Source organism: Phycodurus eques, chromosome 9, assembly GCF_024500275.1.
Source record: "Phycodurus eques isolate BA_2022a chromosome 9, UOR_Pequ_1.1, whole genome shotgun sequence".
NCBI lineage: Eukaryota > Metazoa > Chordata > Actinopteri > Syngnathiformes > Syngnathidae > Phycodurus > Phycodurus eques.
The window spans coordinates 26,550,763-26,565,804 of NC_084533.1; the positions used below are offsets into that span (position 1 = coordinate 26,550,763).

General features: G+C 43.4%; 1 long non-coding RNA gene across 1 annotated transcript in view; it reads left to right on the forward strand.

Annotated features, from left to right (window-relative positions):
- Nucleotides 1-6,242: 6,242 nt before the first annotated feature.
- The window catches only part of LOC133407651 (uncharacterized), a 61,648-nt gene continuing 52,848 nt past the window's right edge, over nt 6,243-15,042 (forward strand). The window contains exon 1 of the long non-coding RNA XR_009769204.1: nt 6,243-6,441. This is a non-coding gene — a long non-coding RNA (uncharacterized LOC133407651). The remainder of the gene's footprint in view (nt 6,442-15,042) is intronic.

A 15,042-nucleotide genomic window follows, 5' to 3' on the forward strand; every position in this document is an offset into this window, starting at 1 on the left:
ACAAAACCGTCTTTGATAGCAAGTGACGAGGCGTATTGTGTCGCAAGAGTATCGTTGGTTTCAGCTGCCTAAACGGGCTGCGGTACAAATCAGTAGTAAACGCGACGAAACTAATGGAGTGAACATAACCGTCTGACAATTCGATACTAATACAGTCATTTAATTCACTGGAACCTCGGTACTTTTAGCTACCTAAACGGGCTGCTGTAGAAATTGCTAGTGAACGAAACAAAGCTAACGGCAAACAGTAGCTAGGAGGTTTATGCAAAGATCCCGTACGATGAGCCGCAGACGTGTGATGAATAATCAGTCTGTGTGATTTACGGTAGGGTCTGAAAAGCTACTTTAAAAAAAATAAAATAAACCCCACAAGCGCTAAGCTCCGTTGGACACTTGCCAGTGCAAACAAGGACATTGTAGCAACACTTCCTCGCGGCCGATGAGCTGTGACGACCGGCTCTGTGTACATCTAGCGCTGGGTCACCGCCGCCCCCCCTGAATAAAGATGAGGCTGGGATTCCTTCAAGCACTCCTGCCAATCAAGGTGATTTACATTGAATAAGCGAATACTTGGCTCATTTTGAAACCTCTGTTCAAATGGAGAGCTCGTACAGATGCGTGCTTGTATCCAAATGAAGGTCGCTGTTTCCTACCAGAAGCAGAACGGCGATGTTGGGTGCGAGTGAACGAGGGGGGTGGGGGGGGGGGGGAAACAAAAAAAAAAAACACCAAAAACACTGTCAAGCACAGGCAGCAGGTTTTGCAGCCAAATGAAAGCACGGCTGTCTGACAGGCAATTCGGAAAGCCGCACATTCCCCGCTGATTCCCGAGACTCTGAAGGCATCGTCGCTGATCTTTGATCACAGCCCGGTTGCTCCTAGCTGTTCTTATTTCAATTTCATTTTCTACAACAACTATATGTGCCGTTACTTATCATGACTCTTTTGTTCACCCGTTCTTCACTCTGTCTGGGTCAGTTTCAATTTCTACAGCAGCCCGTTTAGGCAGCAAAAAACGGTTAGATTTCGTGTGACGCAATGTGCGTAGTGACTGTTTCTATCAAAGACTGTTTTGTTCACCTTGTCAGGCTCACTTTCCATTTTTACAGCACCACATTAAGGCAGCTAAAGGTCGTATTAGCTCGTTGCCAAGACTATTTTGTTCACAGATTGTTAACGTTGTCCTGTTCACCTTCATTTCCTACCACAGCCTCTTTAGGCAGCTAAAAAGCAGTAAGGTTCCTGTGAAAGCGTACACGTGATGATATTCCTTATGTTTTGATTCAACTGTTTTGTTTACTCGTACAGGTGATGACATTTTTTTTTAACTCATTTCTGTTCGCTTCGCCCTGTTCACTTTCAATTTCCTGTGACACGACAGCTGTTATTACTTATCTTCTGACTGTTTTGTTCACCCATTCTTAGCATCGCGGTGATCACTTTCAATTGCCGCAGCAACCCATTTAGGCATCCCAAAGCAATGCGATTGCGTGCCAAAAGTGTTTTGTTCACCCATTGCTTTGAGCTTTGTCCTTTTCGTGTTCAATTACTGCAAGAGCTCGTTTGGGCAGCGCAAAGCAGTAAGATTCCCGGGACACCGGTGTGAGCATGTTCAGAATCAGAATCAGAATCAGAATCATCTTTATTTGCCAAGTATGTCCAAAACACACAAGGAATTTGTCTCCGGTCGTTGGAGCCGCTCTAGTACAACAGACAGTCAATTTACAGAACACTTTGGAGACATAAAGACATTGACAAAAAACAATTGTGCAAAAAGATGCAGAGTCCTCGAGCACTTAGAGCAGTTCGAATGACTAATGACTAATATTGCGATAGTCCGGTGCAATGACCATTGTGCAAAGGGCGCTGAGACTTCAAGGAGTGTATGCGGTTTAAAGTGACGAGTCGTGCGATCATCTGGGACAATGTCGGTTGTGCAAATGTTACAGATACTCCTCAATCGGTGTGCAAATGGAGCAGATGCTACTCTGGCATGAGTGGCCAGTATATGCAAATAGTGCAGCAGTGGCGAGACAACTACAGTGAGTGCACGAGTCATACGTAATTGGCCCCACAGAAATGTGGCAACGAACTCAAGTCAAAAAATTGCCAGCTTATTGTAATGGAATTATAGGTTAGGTGTTTATGACTGTTTTGCTGTTGATCTCCTAAAAATGATCGAAATCCTTAAAAAAACAAAATACAGCGTTAAAAGCAGTAAACAAAATACAGGCCCAAGAGAGTTTCTGTGTGATTTAAGCATTCAACTTTTTGAAGCCTCCATTAAAATTTGCAGCGCGCTAATGATTGCATCGTAGTGGCACCATGCTCTAGATCACAGGTGTCAAACCCAAGGCCCGAGGGCCTGATCCGGCCCACGATATCATTTTATGTGGCCCGCTAAATCATGATTCTTGCTTTTTTGTTACCAAACTCCTTTTTTAAGTAACTTGAACAATAGTTTAACTGTTATCCCTGACTTCTGATTTGAAAACTAGTTATCCATCAATTTGTTGTTTACTGTATACGATATGTAATAATATGATAACACAATTAAACATTTATATGGTCTCACTGTTATAACGGCCTTGTGAGGGAAACTGCAACTACAATGTGGCCTGTGACAAAAATGAGTGTGTAGATGACACCGAGCCAGCCTTGCCCGTTAAGTTGATGACTGGCATCTGAACGCCGCTGTGTGATTAACCCCCTGCGCATGAATGCCCGGACGCGGGCGGCTCTGGCGGAAGGAACGGGCACCGTTTTTGTTGTCGTCTGTGTTTTGGGTCGGAAAGAAAAATCACGCACGCAAGCTTTGCAGAACCAGTGCGGCTGTGCAAAAGCTTCAATTAGGATGAGAGGCACTGATTTGGTCCCTCTTGTCATTGTTGTCTTTGGCGTTGTAGCTGTTTTTAGAGAGCCATAGTTGAGAAAATCATTAAAAGTTATTATACTTTTAGGGCTCATCAAGGAGATCGGAGCCTTCTTTTGAATACTTTAATAGCTTGGGACTACTACTTTGGACCTGAAATGCACTGTAACCTTTCCAGGTGAACTTGATTTGAAATTCTGTGCACCTTTGAATGAACATGTCCAACTGTTCAATGCTTCAGTACTTTTGGCAAAATTCACAACAGCTATTTGAGCCATGATACGTTATGTGAAAGTTTATCAATTATATTTATAAAAAAAAAAAAAAAAAAAAGAAACCATTTTACGGTGGTGCTTTGAGATATGAGATTAATTTGTTCCGTGAGCATACTGGTAATTCAAAACACTTATCTCAAAGCATCATTTCCCCATTGAAATGAATGGAAATGTTATAATTCCGTTCCAGCCTCCCGCCAAAAAAATCCCAACAAATGCTTGTAATGTGTTTTTTTTAATAAGACATATAGCACTTTATTACATTGTATTTTATTTTTTAAAAAAAATACAGTAATGACATAATTAAAATGTAAAGAAACATTGTAAGCTTGCCAGAAATTCCCAGAGCAGCTGGCGTGATTTGGTAATAAGACGAGGTTGTTCCAGCCGGAAACGACCAGCTGGTTGGACGCCGCAGTCGCTCGGCAATGAGACGCAGGCGGTGGCGTGCTGGCTCCTCGGGCCAGAGCTTTAGCCAGCTTTGTACGCAAGCTGTAGCGCTCGCATGGAACCCCAAAAACATTTGAATGTGACTGATTTGATGTGCGCAGGGGGGAGGCGGTTTCAACTTTCACGGATTTAAAGATGACTTTTTTTTTTTTTTTTTTTTTGTAATTTTTAAAAAAAAAAAAAAAACAAGTGGATTTCAAGTTGCGATTTTTGTATACCAGATGGAGCTACTATCTATCATTCAAAGAAGTTAGCAAAATGCACACTTGTTCTCTGCAAAGGTGCCTCACTGCTGAAATGTGCGTGTGTGTCGCTAATTACTGTAGGGTGGATAATTGTTGTGCGCGTGTGTTTTGTGTGTGGTTGTTGTTTTTGTGGTTGTATGTTATTGTATGGTTAGTTGTGTTTTTGTGATTGTGGTATGTTTGTGGTTGTAGTATGTTTGTGTTTTTGTCTGTGCTTGTGTATTTTTGTGGTTGTATGTTCTTGCATGTTTAGTTGTGTTTGTGTGTGTGGGGGTCCGGGAGTGTTTGTTTGCATGTTGTGTTTCTTGTATTTGGTTGTCTTTTTTATGTGGTTTGTATGTTTATTTTGTGTTTGTGTATGTTGTTGTGTTGTGCCTGGTTTGTGGTTGTTGTGTAATTGTCTGTGAGTTTTGGTGGATGTACGTAATTTTAATGTGTGTTTTTGTTTGTGTGTGTTTTTTGTGATTAGTGTCTGGTGTGTTTTTGTTTGCCTGGTCGAGTGTTTCTGGTGTGTTTGTGTTAATGGTTGTATTTGTTTGTGTGTTATTTCTTTTTACGTTTGTACGTGTGCTTTCGTGGTTGTACCGTATGTTTAGTTTTTATGCGCGCGTGTGGTTTTGTGCGGTGTGTTTTGCGTAATTGTGTGTGTTTTCTGGATTTTTTAATGTTTGTGTGCGTGGTGTGGTTTTGTTTTGTGGCGTCTGTATGTGTGTGTTGCACATTTCTTGTACCTGTGGTGTATTCTTTGTGTTTGGGTGTGTTGTGTTGTGTTGTGTTGTGTGCTATGTCCGACAAGCCTCCTCTTAGAAGTTCAGATACTGCATCCTGAAGTATTTCAATAATTAAAGAATAACATCCACCATTTCATCCGAAGTACTTTTGTCTAAACGGAACCAAAGCGCCGTGATTGGTCGTGTGGGGTCCGGGTTTGGTCACGTTGTGGGGCTTTAGCTATATCACTTAGTCACAGCAGGTGTGCGGAAAAAAAAGCGTGCCTTGTTGTCACTTGGCTCCCGTGCATGACAAATCGCGTGCGGTGTTAATGGCCTGTGTGTAAATGATAAATGTAGCTCGGATGCGACGCGGCGTAGTGGGTGGGAGGCGGGGGGGTGGGGGGTACTCTCCTCGAGACATCTGATCTAATTGTGCTTCGCACTGTGATTGAGTCACACTTCTGGCCAACTTATCTGTGTTTGTGTGTTCCAATGAGGATTTATTACACACTCAAGAGGCTATTTTACAATGAGATCCATTCCAAGAGATGCGGGAAATGAATGTATTGGTTCCCCCAATATTTGTGCTCCTGTTTCCGTTCGCAACGTGAAATTTGGTAGACGTGTCTATCACGAGTCCCAGGAAAAATATCAAGAAGCCATGACGGAAACGAAACAGTAGGTCGATTGATTGATAGGTTGATTTCCAGCGGCCATTTTAGGGCTATTTTGGCCAGTTTCAGGTGTTGGACAAAGACAGACTTTTCCTTGAAATGTTGTCTGATTGCTATGAAATTTTTGTGTGCCTGCTTTTTTTGTTACCCAAATATTTCTCGTTTAAAATGAGAAAAGATTTAAAGCACTCAAATGCCACATTTGTTAAAACTGTCAGTATGACCTGACAGTAGAATGTGAGTAAAATCATCTGCGATGGAGTTTTAAAAAGCTACCGCACTTGAGGAAAAACAATCAGAGACAGAAGGCGTGACTGATGAGGTGTCAATCATTTGCCGTTCTCACTTATTGCAGACACACGTCAGCTGTGTTTGAAGCTAAATGTGACACTTAATACCCGCGTACCACTCGTGGTGCTACTACCACACTTATGTATAGCAAATGAGGTCGCAATGGTCACAATAGCATAAAAGGTTCAGTGGTTTTGTTTTTGGTCTAATTCCCCTCCCCCCCCCGCAGAGCTGTATATATTTTACTTCTTTGACAAACATATTTCAATGATGAATTAAAATGAAGTAACTGTATTAATGAATTCGTATTGTTTTGTTAATTACTCATTTATCTGGAACTGTTTGTTTTTAATAGGCTTGAAGCGTGTCTGTTTTTTTTTTTGAGTGAGCAGGAGTGCAAGGCAACCATGATGAAGATGGGGAGGAGCGAGGGAAGAAAAGGTGCAGGGAGGAGGAGGAGGATGGAGAGAGAGTGGAAGAGGGAGCGGGAGCTGGACTCTCCCAATTCCGCTGCTGCCTCAGCATCCATCCTGCTTGAGATGATGTTCCGGAGAGCAGGTGGCGCCGAGCGGAGGAGACGCGCGAGCGGCTGAAATCAATAGACGACGGGAGGACGCGCGAGACAGGAATAGTCTGCCGTCCCCCTCCTCTTGCCAGTTTGAATTGTCTTTTTCTTTTTCTTTTTTTCCCCCTTTTTTTTTTTTCTTTTCCTTTCCAGATGGGTTGCAGCGCCCGACCCTAGTCGCGAAGAGGAGCGCTCGTGGAGGAATTACAGACGGACACTTTCCTCACATTGCTGCTTTTCTTTTCACACGGATTAGGCGTGCGTCGTCATTCGGATCGGATTCGGATTGAGTCGGGCTGAGATAGACTTGGAGGAGGATTTTTTTTCTTTTTCCTCTCTTGCTGCTGCTGCTGCGGGTAAGACGTGAACGCAATATTTGCGCAAAGTTGCAGTACTCTGAATGTCTGCTTTAGCCCCCCCGCTCTCTTCCTTTTCGAGAAGATGGGGGTGGCAGGGTGGGGGTGGGTGGGGGTAAAGGGCAGGTGGTGTTGGTTATCTGCATACTTGTGCACCTGAGCGCGTGAAACTGCCATCCCCCTAACGAGATGCTGCGTGCATGTTAAAGCCCGCTATCACAGAGGACTCATTGTATCTTGTATGTCTCCAATTTCAGCCCTGTGCTGTTGCTGCCCCGCTTTTTTGGGGGTGTTTTTTTTTTTCCTCCCTCTTAAAAAAAGTTGAATGCTTCATGTCTGGATGCATCGTCACCAGGTAGGCAGGTGCAAAAAAAAAAAAAAAAAAGATTCTAAAATATTCATGTGCATCCTTTCTTGGCGGATCCACCCTTGTGAATTTTTTTAAATGAGTGAATACTAACAGACCTGGTGACAATTAAATGTCCCCTTCCGTGTGCATAAGGGTAGAAAAAAGGTGTATAAGAAGTATTTCCCTTTTGCAGTGGCTGATGAGAAGTTGATGACAAGCCGATAGGTGGCTCAAGTGACCACCGCAAAGCAGCCCGCCTGCACGGATGCACTCAAACGTTCTCTTCGTTTAGTCCGTGGAGCAGGCTATATTCGAGGGGAAGGGGACTTTAGTGTAACTGGTGTCTGCGTGGGTGAGCAAGCTTGTCGCGCTGCCTTTATTGAGCATTAAGGTGCTATTAAAAGCAACAAAAAAAAAATATATAATATCTGTTGAAGATTGGTTTGAATTAGGTGTGCCCAAGCTGTTAACGGTGGGTAATCTTCTCCTACCTCTGCAGAAAACTGGGTATATTCAAGTAGGTGGTGTTTTTATCCTCCAATACCCAAAGACAAAAGACACCCGTTTTTCCTTTTTTTTTTTTTTTTTTTTCTTCTTCTTCTCCTCTTGGGTGATTCTGCATCCACTGACTCACAGGATGGACCGACAGGCAGGGGTGTGGGCGTTATTCACCGCTGTCAACCGCACCTTTTCACGCACAGGAAACGACAGGATTCATTTTGTGATTTGCCAGCAGTAAAGCTTGCCGTGCTGTGTCCTGTAAAAAGCTGGTTGCCAGGTGTCCCTCAGGGTACGTACGATTTGACACCAGGCGAGTCCCAAATTGTGGTGTGGCCCTAGAGGTGCGTGAGATTAAAAAGTCTATAATCAGTCCCTTCGGGGTTTTGGGATATTGTGGTCGCTGTTAAAGAAAAAAAAACACTACATAGAGGCGGCTCGCTTACTTACCTGGATGTTACCAGGCTGCTTTGTCTGCATCCGGCACAAGGGGTCTTAAATCTGTGAACAGCACAATTAAGACTGTCAAGGCTTTCTGGAGTGAAAGATTGATCTTGGTTATGTTCTGGGACTGCATTTCAAGACTGCCAAAAGCAATGTGACAAGATTTTCCAAAGGTGACAGTCTGGTTGGCCGCTTCAACCAGAGTACAACGCATCAGGAATTTTGAAAACTGGATGAGGGGTTCCAGAGAAATATTTTTTTTGTGTGTGTGAATGTTGTCGTGTGATGTCGCCTATAGAAAATCTGGTCAAAAACCACATTCAAATTCGAGTGAAACAGTGCAACTTCATTGTTTAAAAAAATAATAAAAATCTCCTCAAACCTTGCATTTCGTCGGCCACTCGGTGAATCCCTTTTTTGATTGGCTGACAAGTTAAATCATGATGGGGAGTATCCACCAGGTCCAATGGGGATGGAGAACACATCCACTGCTATTTTTCAATAAAAGAAACTCTTTTTTTTTTTGTTGCTAATTTTGTCAAGTGAAGGGTGCACTGACAACACTTAAATGACATTGATGCACTTGTGAGGGCCAAACAATGCCAAGTTTCACGAGCACACTAATATAAAATGGTGCGCCATGTTCACACTGTGAAAAGAAATGCCTCCTGTAGAAATGTTTTAAGACAATGAATATTACAAAATTTCATAACTGAATGGTGCACGCTCACTGATTCGTAATACTGTTGAAATCATTTTTGGTTAAACAAATTCAAACTGCTCATATGATTTGCAACACAATTTAGATAATAATGGAGAAATGTGAATATTTTCTGAAAATGTACACCAAAACAATGGTGAAAATTCTGTCTTTATTTAATAGACAATTCACATAAATATATACTTAAATTCAAATTGGGAGCTATACATCCAAAGATCAGTTCAACTAATAACCACACTAATTTAACCCTTAAACCAGCCACCCATTTGTCATTTGTCAAAGCCATTTGCGCACTACTAGTCGAGTATATTGATGCTATTCAGTGCCAAAGCTGTTTAAAAAACAAAAAAACAAAGCCTTCACTCAGGAGCACAACACTATATTTTTAGCTTGTCCAAGGAAGTGGAGAGGAAAAAAAAAAAAAAAAAAATCAATGATGACAGAGACAAAGTCATTTTTCTTCCCCTCCCTTTGCATACGGTTGGGACCAACAACGTATCACATGAAACCTTGACACGAGTCTTATACACTTGATCTCAGCATATCGTAGTAGCATCATTGCTTCGAATCATTCCAGCATATTTGACGCGTTTAATTGCAATTGGCTCCGTCGGGGCAGCTGGAACCCGATGTGGCAAAATGTGCACCGGGTCCCGCCAGCCGTCCGAAGTCGTCCCTACGAGACCCCCGCCTCAATATGTTCTGGCAGATGTACCGGTGTACTGAGACGTTCTCACTCGCTCATCGCGGGCTGTTCATTAGTATTAGCGGTATAGAACTACGCCAGTATGTGTGTTTGCTTGTGTGTCGGGATTTAGTCCATTTCGGTTTGTGCTGCGGTTGAGGAGAGTTTGAAATTGCAGACAGAGCGCAACGGAAGATGCGTATGTCAAGCAACAATGGTGGTGCCAAATTACACACTATATTTGAAATGATGTTGGATCAGGTGACCATTGAACAAACGTATTATTGCGTGGAAATTGGGGATTCGCATTGCAGACAGTGCGTGTTTAGGTTCTGGATTGTATTAAGTCCAAATAAGTTTTCATGATCAATTGCCCCTGAAAATGAGTATTTTTTTTTTTTACGTCATTAAACCTACAGTGGGTACGGAAAGTATTCAGACCCCCTTAAAATATTCACTCTTTGTTATATTGCAGCCATTTGCTAAAATCATTTAAGATCATTTTTTCCCCCACATTAATGTACACACAGCACCCCATATTGGCAGAAGAAAAACGGAATTCTGGAAATGTTTACAGATTTATTAAAAAATAAAAACTGAAATATCACACAGCCATAAGTATTCCGACCCTTTGCTCAGTATTTAGTAGAAGCACCCTTTTGAGCTAACACAGCCATGATTCTTATGGGAATGGTGCAGTTCTTCACACCTGGATTTGGGGATCCTCTGCCATTCCTCCTTGCAGATCCTCTCCAGTTCTGTCAGTTTGGATGGTGAATGTTGGTGGGCAGCCATTTTCAGGTTTTTTCAGAGATGCTCAATTGGGTTTAAGTCAGGGTTCTGTCTGGGCCATTCAAAAACAGTCACGGAGTTGTTCTGAAGCTGTTCCTACGGTATTTTAGCTGTGTGCTTAGGGTCATTGTCTTTTTTTAAGGTGAACCTTCGGCCCAGTCTGAGGTTCTGAGCACTCTGGAGAAGGTTTTCGTCCATGACATCCCTGTACTTGGCCGCATTCATCTTTTCTTTGATTGCAACCCTGTCCCAGCAGCTGAAAAGCACCCCCCAGCATGATGCTTCCACCACCATGCTTCACTGTTGGGACTGTATTGGACATGTGATGAGCACTGTCTGGTTTTCGCCACACATGCCACTTAGAATTAAGGCCAACAATTTCTATCTTGGTCTCATCAGACCAGAGAATCTTATTTCTCACCATCTTGGAGTCCTTCAGGTGTTTTCTAGCAAACTCCATGTGGGCTTTCGTGTCTTGCACTGAGAAGAGGCTTCCGTCGGGCCACTCTGCCATAAAAAGTTCCGAGGGGTGGTGGAGGGCTGCAGTGATGGTTGACTTTCTAGAACTTTCTCCCATCTCCCGACTGCATCTCCGGAGCTCAGCCACAGTGATATTTGGGTTCTTCTTGACCTCTCTCACCAAGGCTCTTCTCCCTCGATTGCTCAGTTTGGCCGGAGGGCCAGCTCTAGGAAGGGTTCTGGTCATCCCAAATGTCTTCCATTTAAGGATTATGGAGGCCACTGTGTTCTTAGGAACCTTAAGTGCAGCAGAATTTTTTTTTTTTTGTAACCTTGGTCAGATCTGTGCCTTGCCACAATTCTGTCTCTGAGCTCTTCAGGCAGTTCCTTTGACCTCATGATTCTCATTTACTCTGACATGCACTGTGAGGTGTAAGGTCTTATATAGACAGGGGTGTGGCCTTCCTAATAAAGTCCCATCAGTATAATCAAACACAGCTGGACTCCAAAGAAGAAGACTCCATTTTAAGGATGCTCAGAAGAAATGGATAGCACCCGAGTTAAATATGGGTGTCACAGCAAAGGGCCTGAATTGTTATGACTGTGTGATATTTCAGTTTTTCTTTTTGAAAAAATCAGCAAAAGTTTCAACAATTACGTTTTTTTTTCTGCCAATATGGGGTGCTGCGTGTACATTAATGAGAAAAAAAAATAATTTAAATGATTTTAACAAATGGTTGCAATGTAACAGAGTGAAAAATTTGAGGGGTCTGAAAACTTTCCGTACCCACTGTATAATCACTTTTTAATTATAACAATGTAGATAATTTTTAAATGATTGCTACACATTTCTATTTCTACATTTTTAAAACACAGCAGCTGCTTTTAAAAAAAACAAAAAACAAATGTAACATGAAATGCACATATTTTCTTTTTTCTAAGTTATCATGCGACACGGGCCCGGCGGCCGCTGCCTCGTTGACGCGCGATCTTCCCGGGCGGATCCGCCGAGGGCAACCAGCGCCTTGGCAGAGGCTCCTTTGTGCCAGAGTAGACAAGAAGCATTAGTGAAGGTCAGGAGGAGGTTGGAGGTGACTCGCCTAGTGCGGAAAAAAACGGGGGCTCCGGACGAGGGGAGAGAAAGAGCCTCTCGGGTAGTTTCAAAGTAGATGCCTTCTATGGTGACTTTGACCTCCATTAAAACAAACATCTGAATAGTGCAGAGTCAGCGGTTTGAAGTCAAACTAATACTGAACAAACCTCATGGAAGTGGCGTTAACAAAGCCTGGGTTAGGGGTTAAAAGGAGGGTTTCGAGCCTGTCATATAGGTTCAAATTGTGGATTCAAACTCGGACTAAGTTTTGAAATTAGGGTTTCAAATAGAAAATTCAAATCAAATTAGGTTTTCAAATCGAGGCTGTCAAAGATTAGAGTTTCAATTTAGGGTTTCGAGCCTTGGTTAGCTTTTTGAAGTAGTGTTGCGATCCAGGGTTAGAGTTTCTAAACAGGGATTCAAGAGAGCTTCAAGTGAGGGTTTCAAATTAGGATTAAGCCTGGGCTATGGTTTCAAACAAGCAGTAAGGTTCCAAATTAGGTTTCAAGTTAGGTTCTCAAGCCAGGGTTAAGGTTTCATACTTGAAAATTGGGTTTTCAAGATAAGGCTAGGGTTTGAAATGACCATTTCCAGCCTGGGTTAAGGTTTATAAAGTACGGCTATGAATTTCTGTTGTCGTGCCTCAGATGGGTTACAAAGAAGGATTAGGGTGAGGGTCTCAAATTACCAGTGTTTCATGCTAGATTTAGGGTTATAAATTAAGGTTTTAAGAGTTTCAAGATTTCAAATTAGGGTTTCAAACATTGATCAGGTTACTGTGGCAGGTGTACCTAATGAAATGACCATCGCAGTCAACACAGAAGTTAGCTTCCCCCGAGTAGCAGAACGAGAACAAGGACACAAGCGAGTGTGTCCTAATGAACGTCCCTGTTGGCTGCCTGACTCATTGATCGTGTATCTGATTGAGGTTTTGGATCCATGACTCCCCATCATGAGGCTGAGCGATCACCCGAGCCCGACTCCACTCGCTATCGACGACGACGTGGCGCTGTCCTCGGCGTTCTCGGGCGGCAAACGGACCCGTCGTTGGAATTGGTCTCGGTCGGAGCTTCCGTCACCTTCGCGGCGGATCGGGTACAATGCGACTCGCACGCCAAACAGACGAGAAACGTTTCACGCGAGGGGCCGCCGCGACTTCGTGCATGGGTTAGGGTTTCAAGCGTGGGATAGGGTTTGAAATTAAAATTAGCCTTGAAAGCCTGCAATGGAGTACGAGATGTCAAAGGCCAATTGCTGTTGCAAGCAAGGGTTGCTTTCAAAGTAGAGTTTAAAAGTAGGGTATCAAGCCAGGGATAGGGTTTTTAAACTAAGGTTTTAAGACAGGGTAAGGGATTTATTTTCGGGTTTCATCCTAGGTTGTGCTTTGAAATTAGGGTCTCAAACCTGGGTTCGGCTTTGTAATCATGGTTTTAAGCCATGGTTATCGTTTCAAGATTAGGTTTTAAACGAAGGTTTAAAGCTCGGTTATGGTTTTAAATGAGAGTTTGAGCCTGGGTTCTGGTTTCAAACGGGGTTTCTAAATGACATACATACGGTCGATCACGTACCACCGCGACGCTCATTGACCTTCAGTCTCCGGGTAAACACGAGCCTCCGCTCTCGTCACCGCGTGTCGTCGTCACGCCTTCTCAGTGTGAAATCAATGCGCTGTAATTAGCTCCTGGGTTAGCAGTTCAATTCCTCCAGCACGAGGAGCTATTTTCGAGACGGGCGAATGAGTTTATGGAGGGATCAGGGGGGGGCCTGGGGTTGAAGTCACCTTGTCCAGCTCCTTCTCTTCTGGTCACAGCCTGGAGGGCATTTGTGTAGCGAACTGTATACAGATTAAATATAGTTCTCTGTGTGCGAGTGTTGCTCCAGCAAATAGAAATTGGAGTGCACAAACCGGACACCAAGACAATATCCCGTCGGACATGATGCATTCCAGGAAGCTGGGACATTTCTAAACTCAGACTAAGAAGAATACATTGCTGGGAGTGAGTTAGTTAGACAACATTGGCAGCACAATGAAACATTATAGATAGTAGTTCGAACAATGGGGTAGGGTTTGGCGAACCCTGGGCTAACCCTAACCCATTGTTTGAACCTTAACCCTCACATAGCAAATTAAAGTCAGTCAATAATTTTTACAATGGGCGAAATGTAATCAACCAAACAAGCAACAATGAAAGTAAATGCGTACGTAGTAAAATAAAGAAATAAAAAGTTAGATATGTAAATAAATCAAGTGGACTCAAGAATGGAATGCAAACATTTTGCTGCATGCTCATGCGGCAACGTTAAGAGTTCCCTTATTATTTTCGTGATTATTATTAAAATGGCGCCCACCCCTGCACGTATGAAGTGGCAGTCCTTTAAATCTCTTGAATCAGTGAAGTCGTGAGCAAGGCGGATGAAAGAGGAAAACGTTTGAGTGACAACGTTGAAACGGCGCCGTTTCAGCGTGACTGACACAAGTGGAGCGTCGACGTTCATTCATCTTCCGTCTTTCGGGTTCATGACGCTAAATTCCCGTGCGTGTGTGTTTGTATACAATGTTTGTTTAAAGTGCATAAAAATAATTTTTAAGAGGTGAATAAATGACTTGGTGCAAGTATAAAATGGAATTTCCTCTTGAGGGACATTAAAGCCTTGCTGGTGTTCTGAAGAAGTGTTAGCAGTGTTTCCAGTACGTGCCCATTAAGTTAACGCACACGCACGCACACACACACACACACACACACACACACACACACACACACACACCCCTCGGATAAAATGGTAGCGAACTGCGTTCCTACGTCAAAAGTGAGTTGAAATTGTTCCGCCAATAAATACACATGCTATCGTTAGCTCGCCATGCTGCTTGTGCAACTACACGGTCTCCGCTTGACTGCAGCATTCCATTTTCTCGATGCCCGCAGTCTCCTCTCTGATAAAATAAGTCTTTAACTTCCCTTGTACTCATGAAAACTATATTTCAAAAGACAATTGAACTAGTTTCAATGAAAATGCTAACATGAGTGAACGCTGCAGTATTATATTCTGCAGTCTCCACTTGGCTAGAACACTCTGTTTTGTGCCCGCAGTCTCCTATCGGATGAAATATGTCTCCTTAGCGTGATGATTTAAACTGCTTCTGGTTTAGCCTGTCACGACGGAACCTTGCGTGCCCGTGACAAGCGCACTTTGTGTACAGTGTAGACCGAAGACTGGAGATGAAACGCTGCCGTCGGTCGCCTTTGGTCCTCATCCACGGTGGCCCTCGTTTCCTTTTTTAACCGCAGCGACATCCTTCTGATCCCATTACCTTTTTGCAACTCGCTACTTTCAACTGCAGACAGGAAAGTAAAGCGGGGGGGGGTGGAGCAGAAGCGTATAAATAATGTATTCCTCGTGTGTATCCGCCGCCGGATCAATGGCAACACAAAGGCCATCTACAAAGGCGCTTGGCTCAAGGCCACATTTGATCACTTCCTCTGAACGCCGCAACCCCCGCCCCAGCACGCTTTTCTCCGCCACCGGCCCCGCTGAGACGCAATTATTTCCAAGTGTTGGTT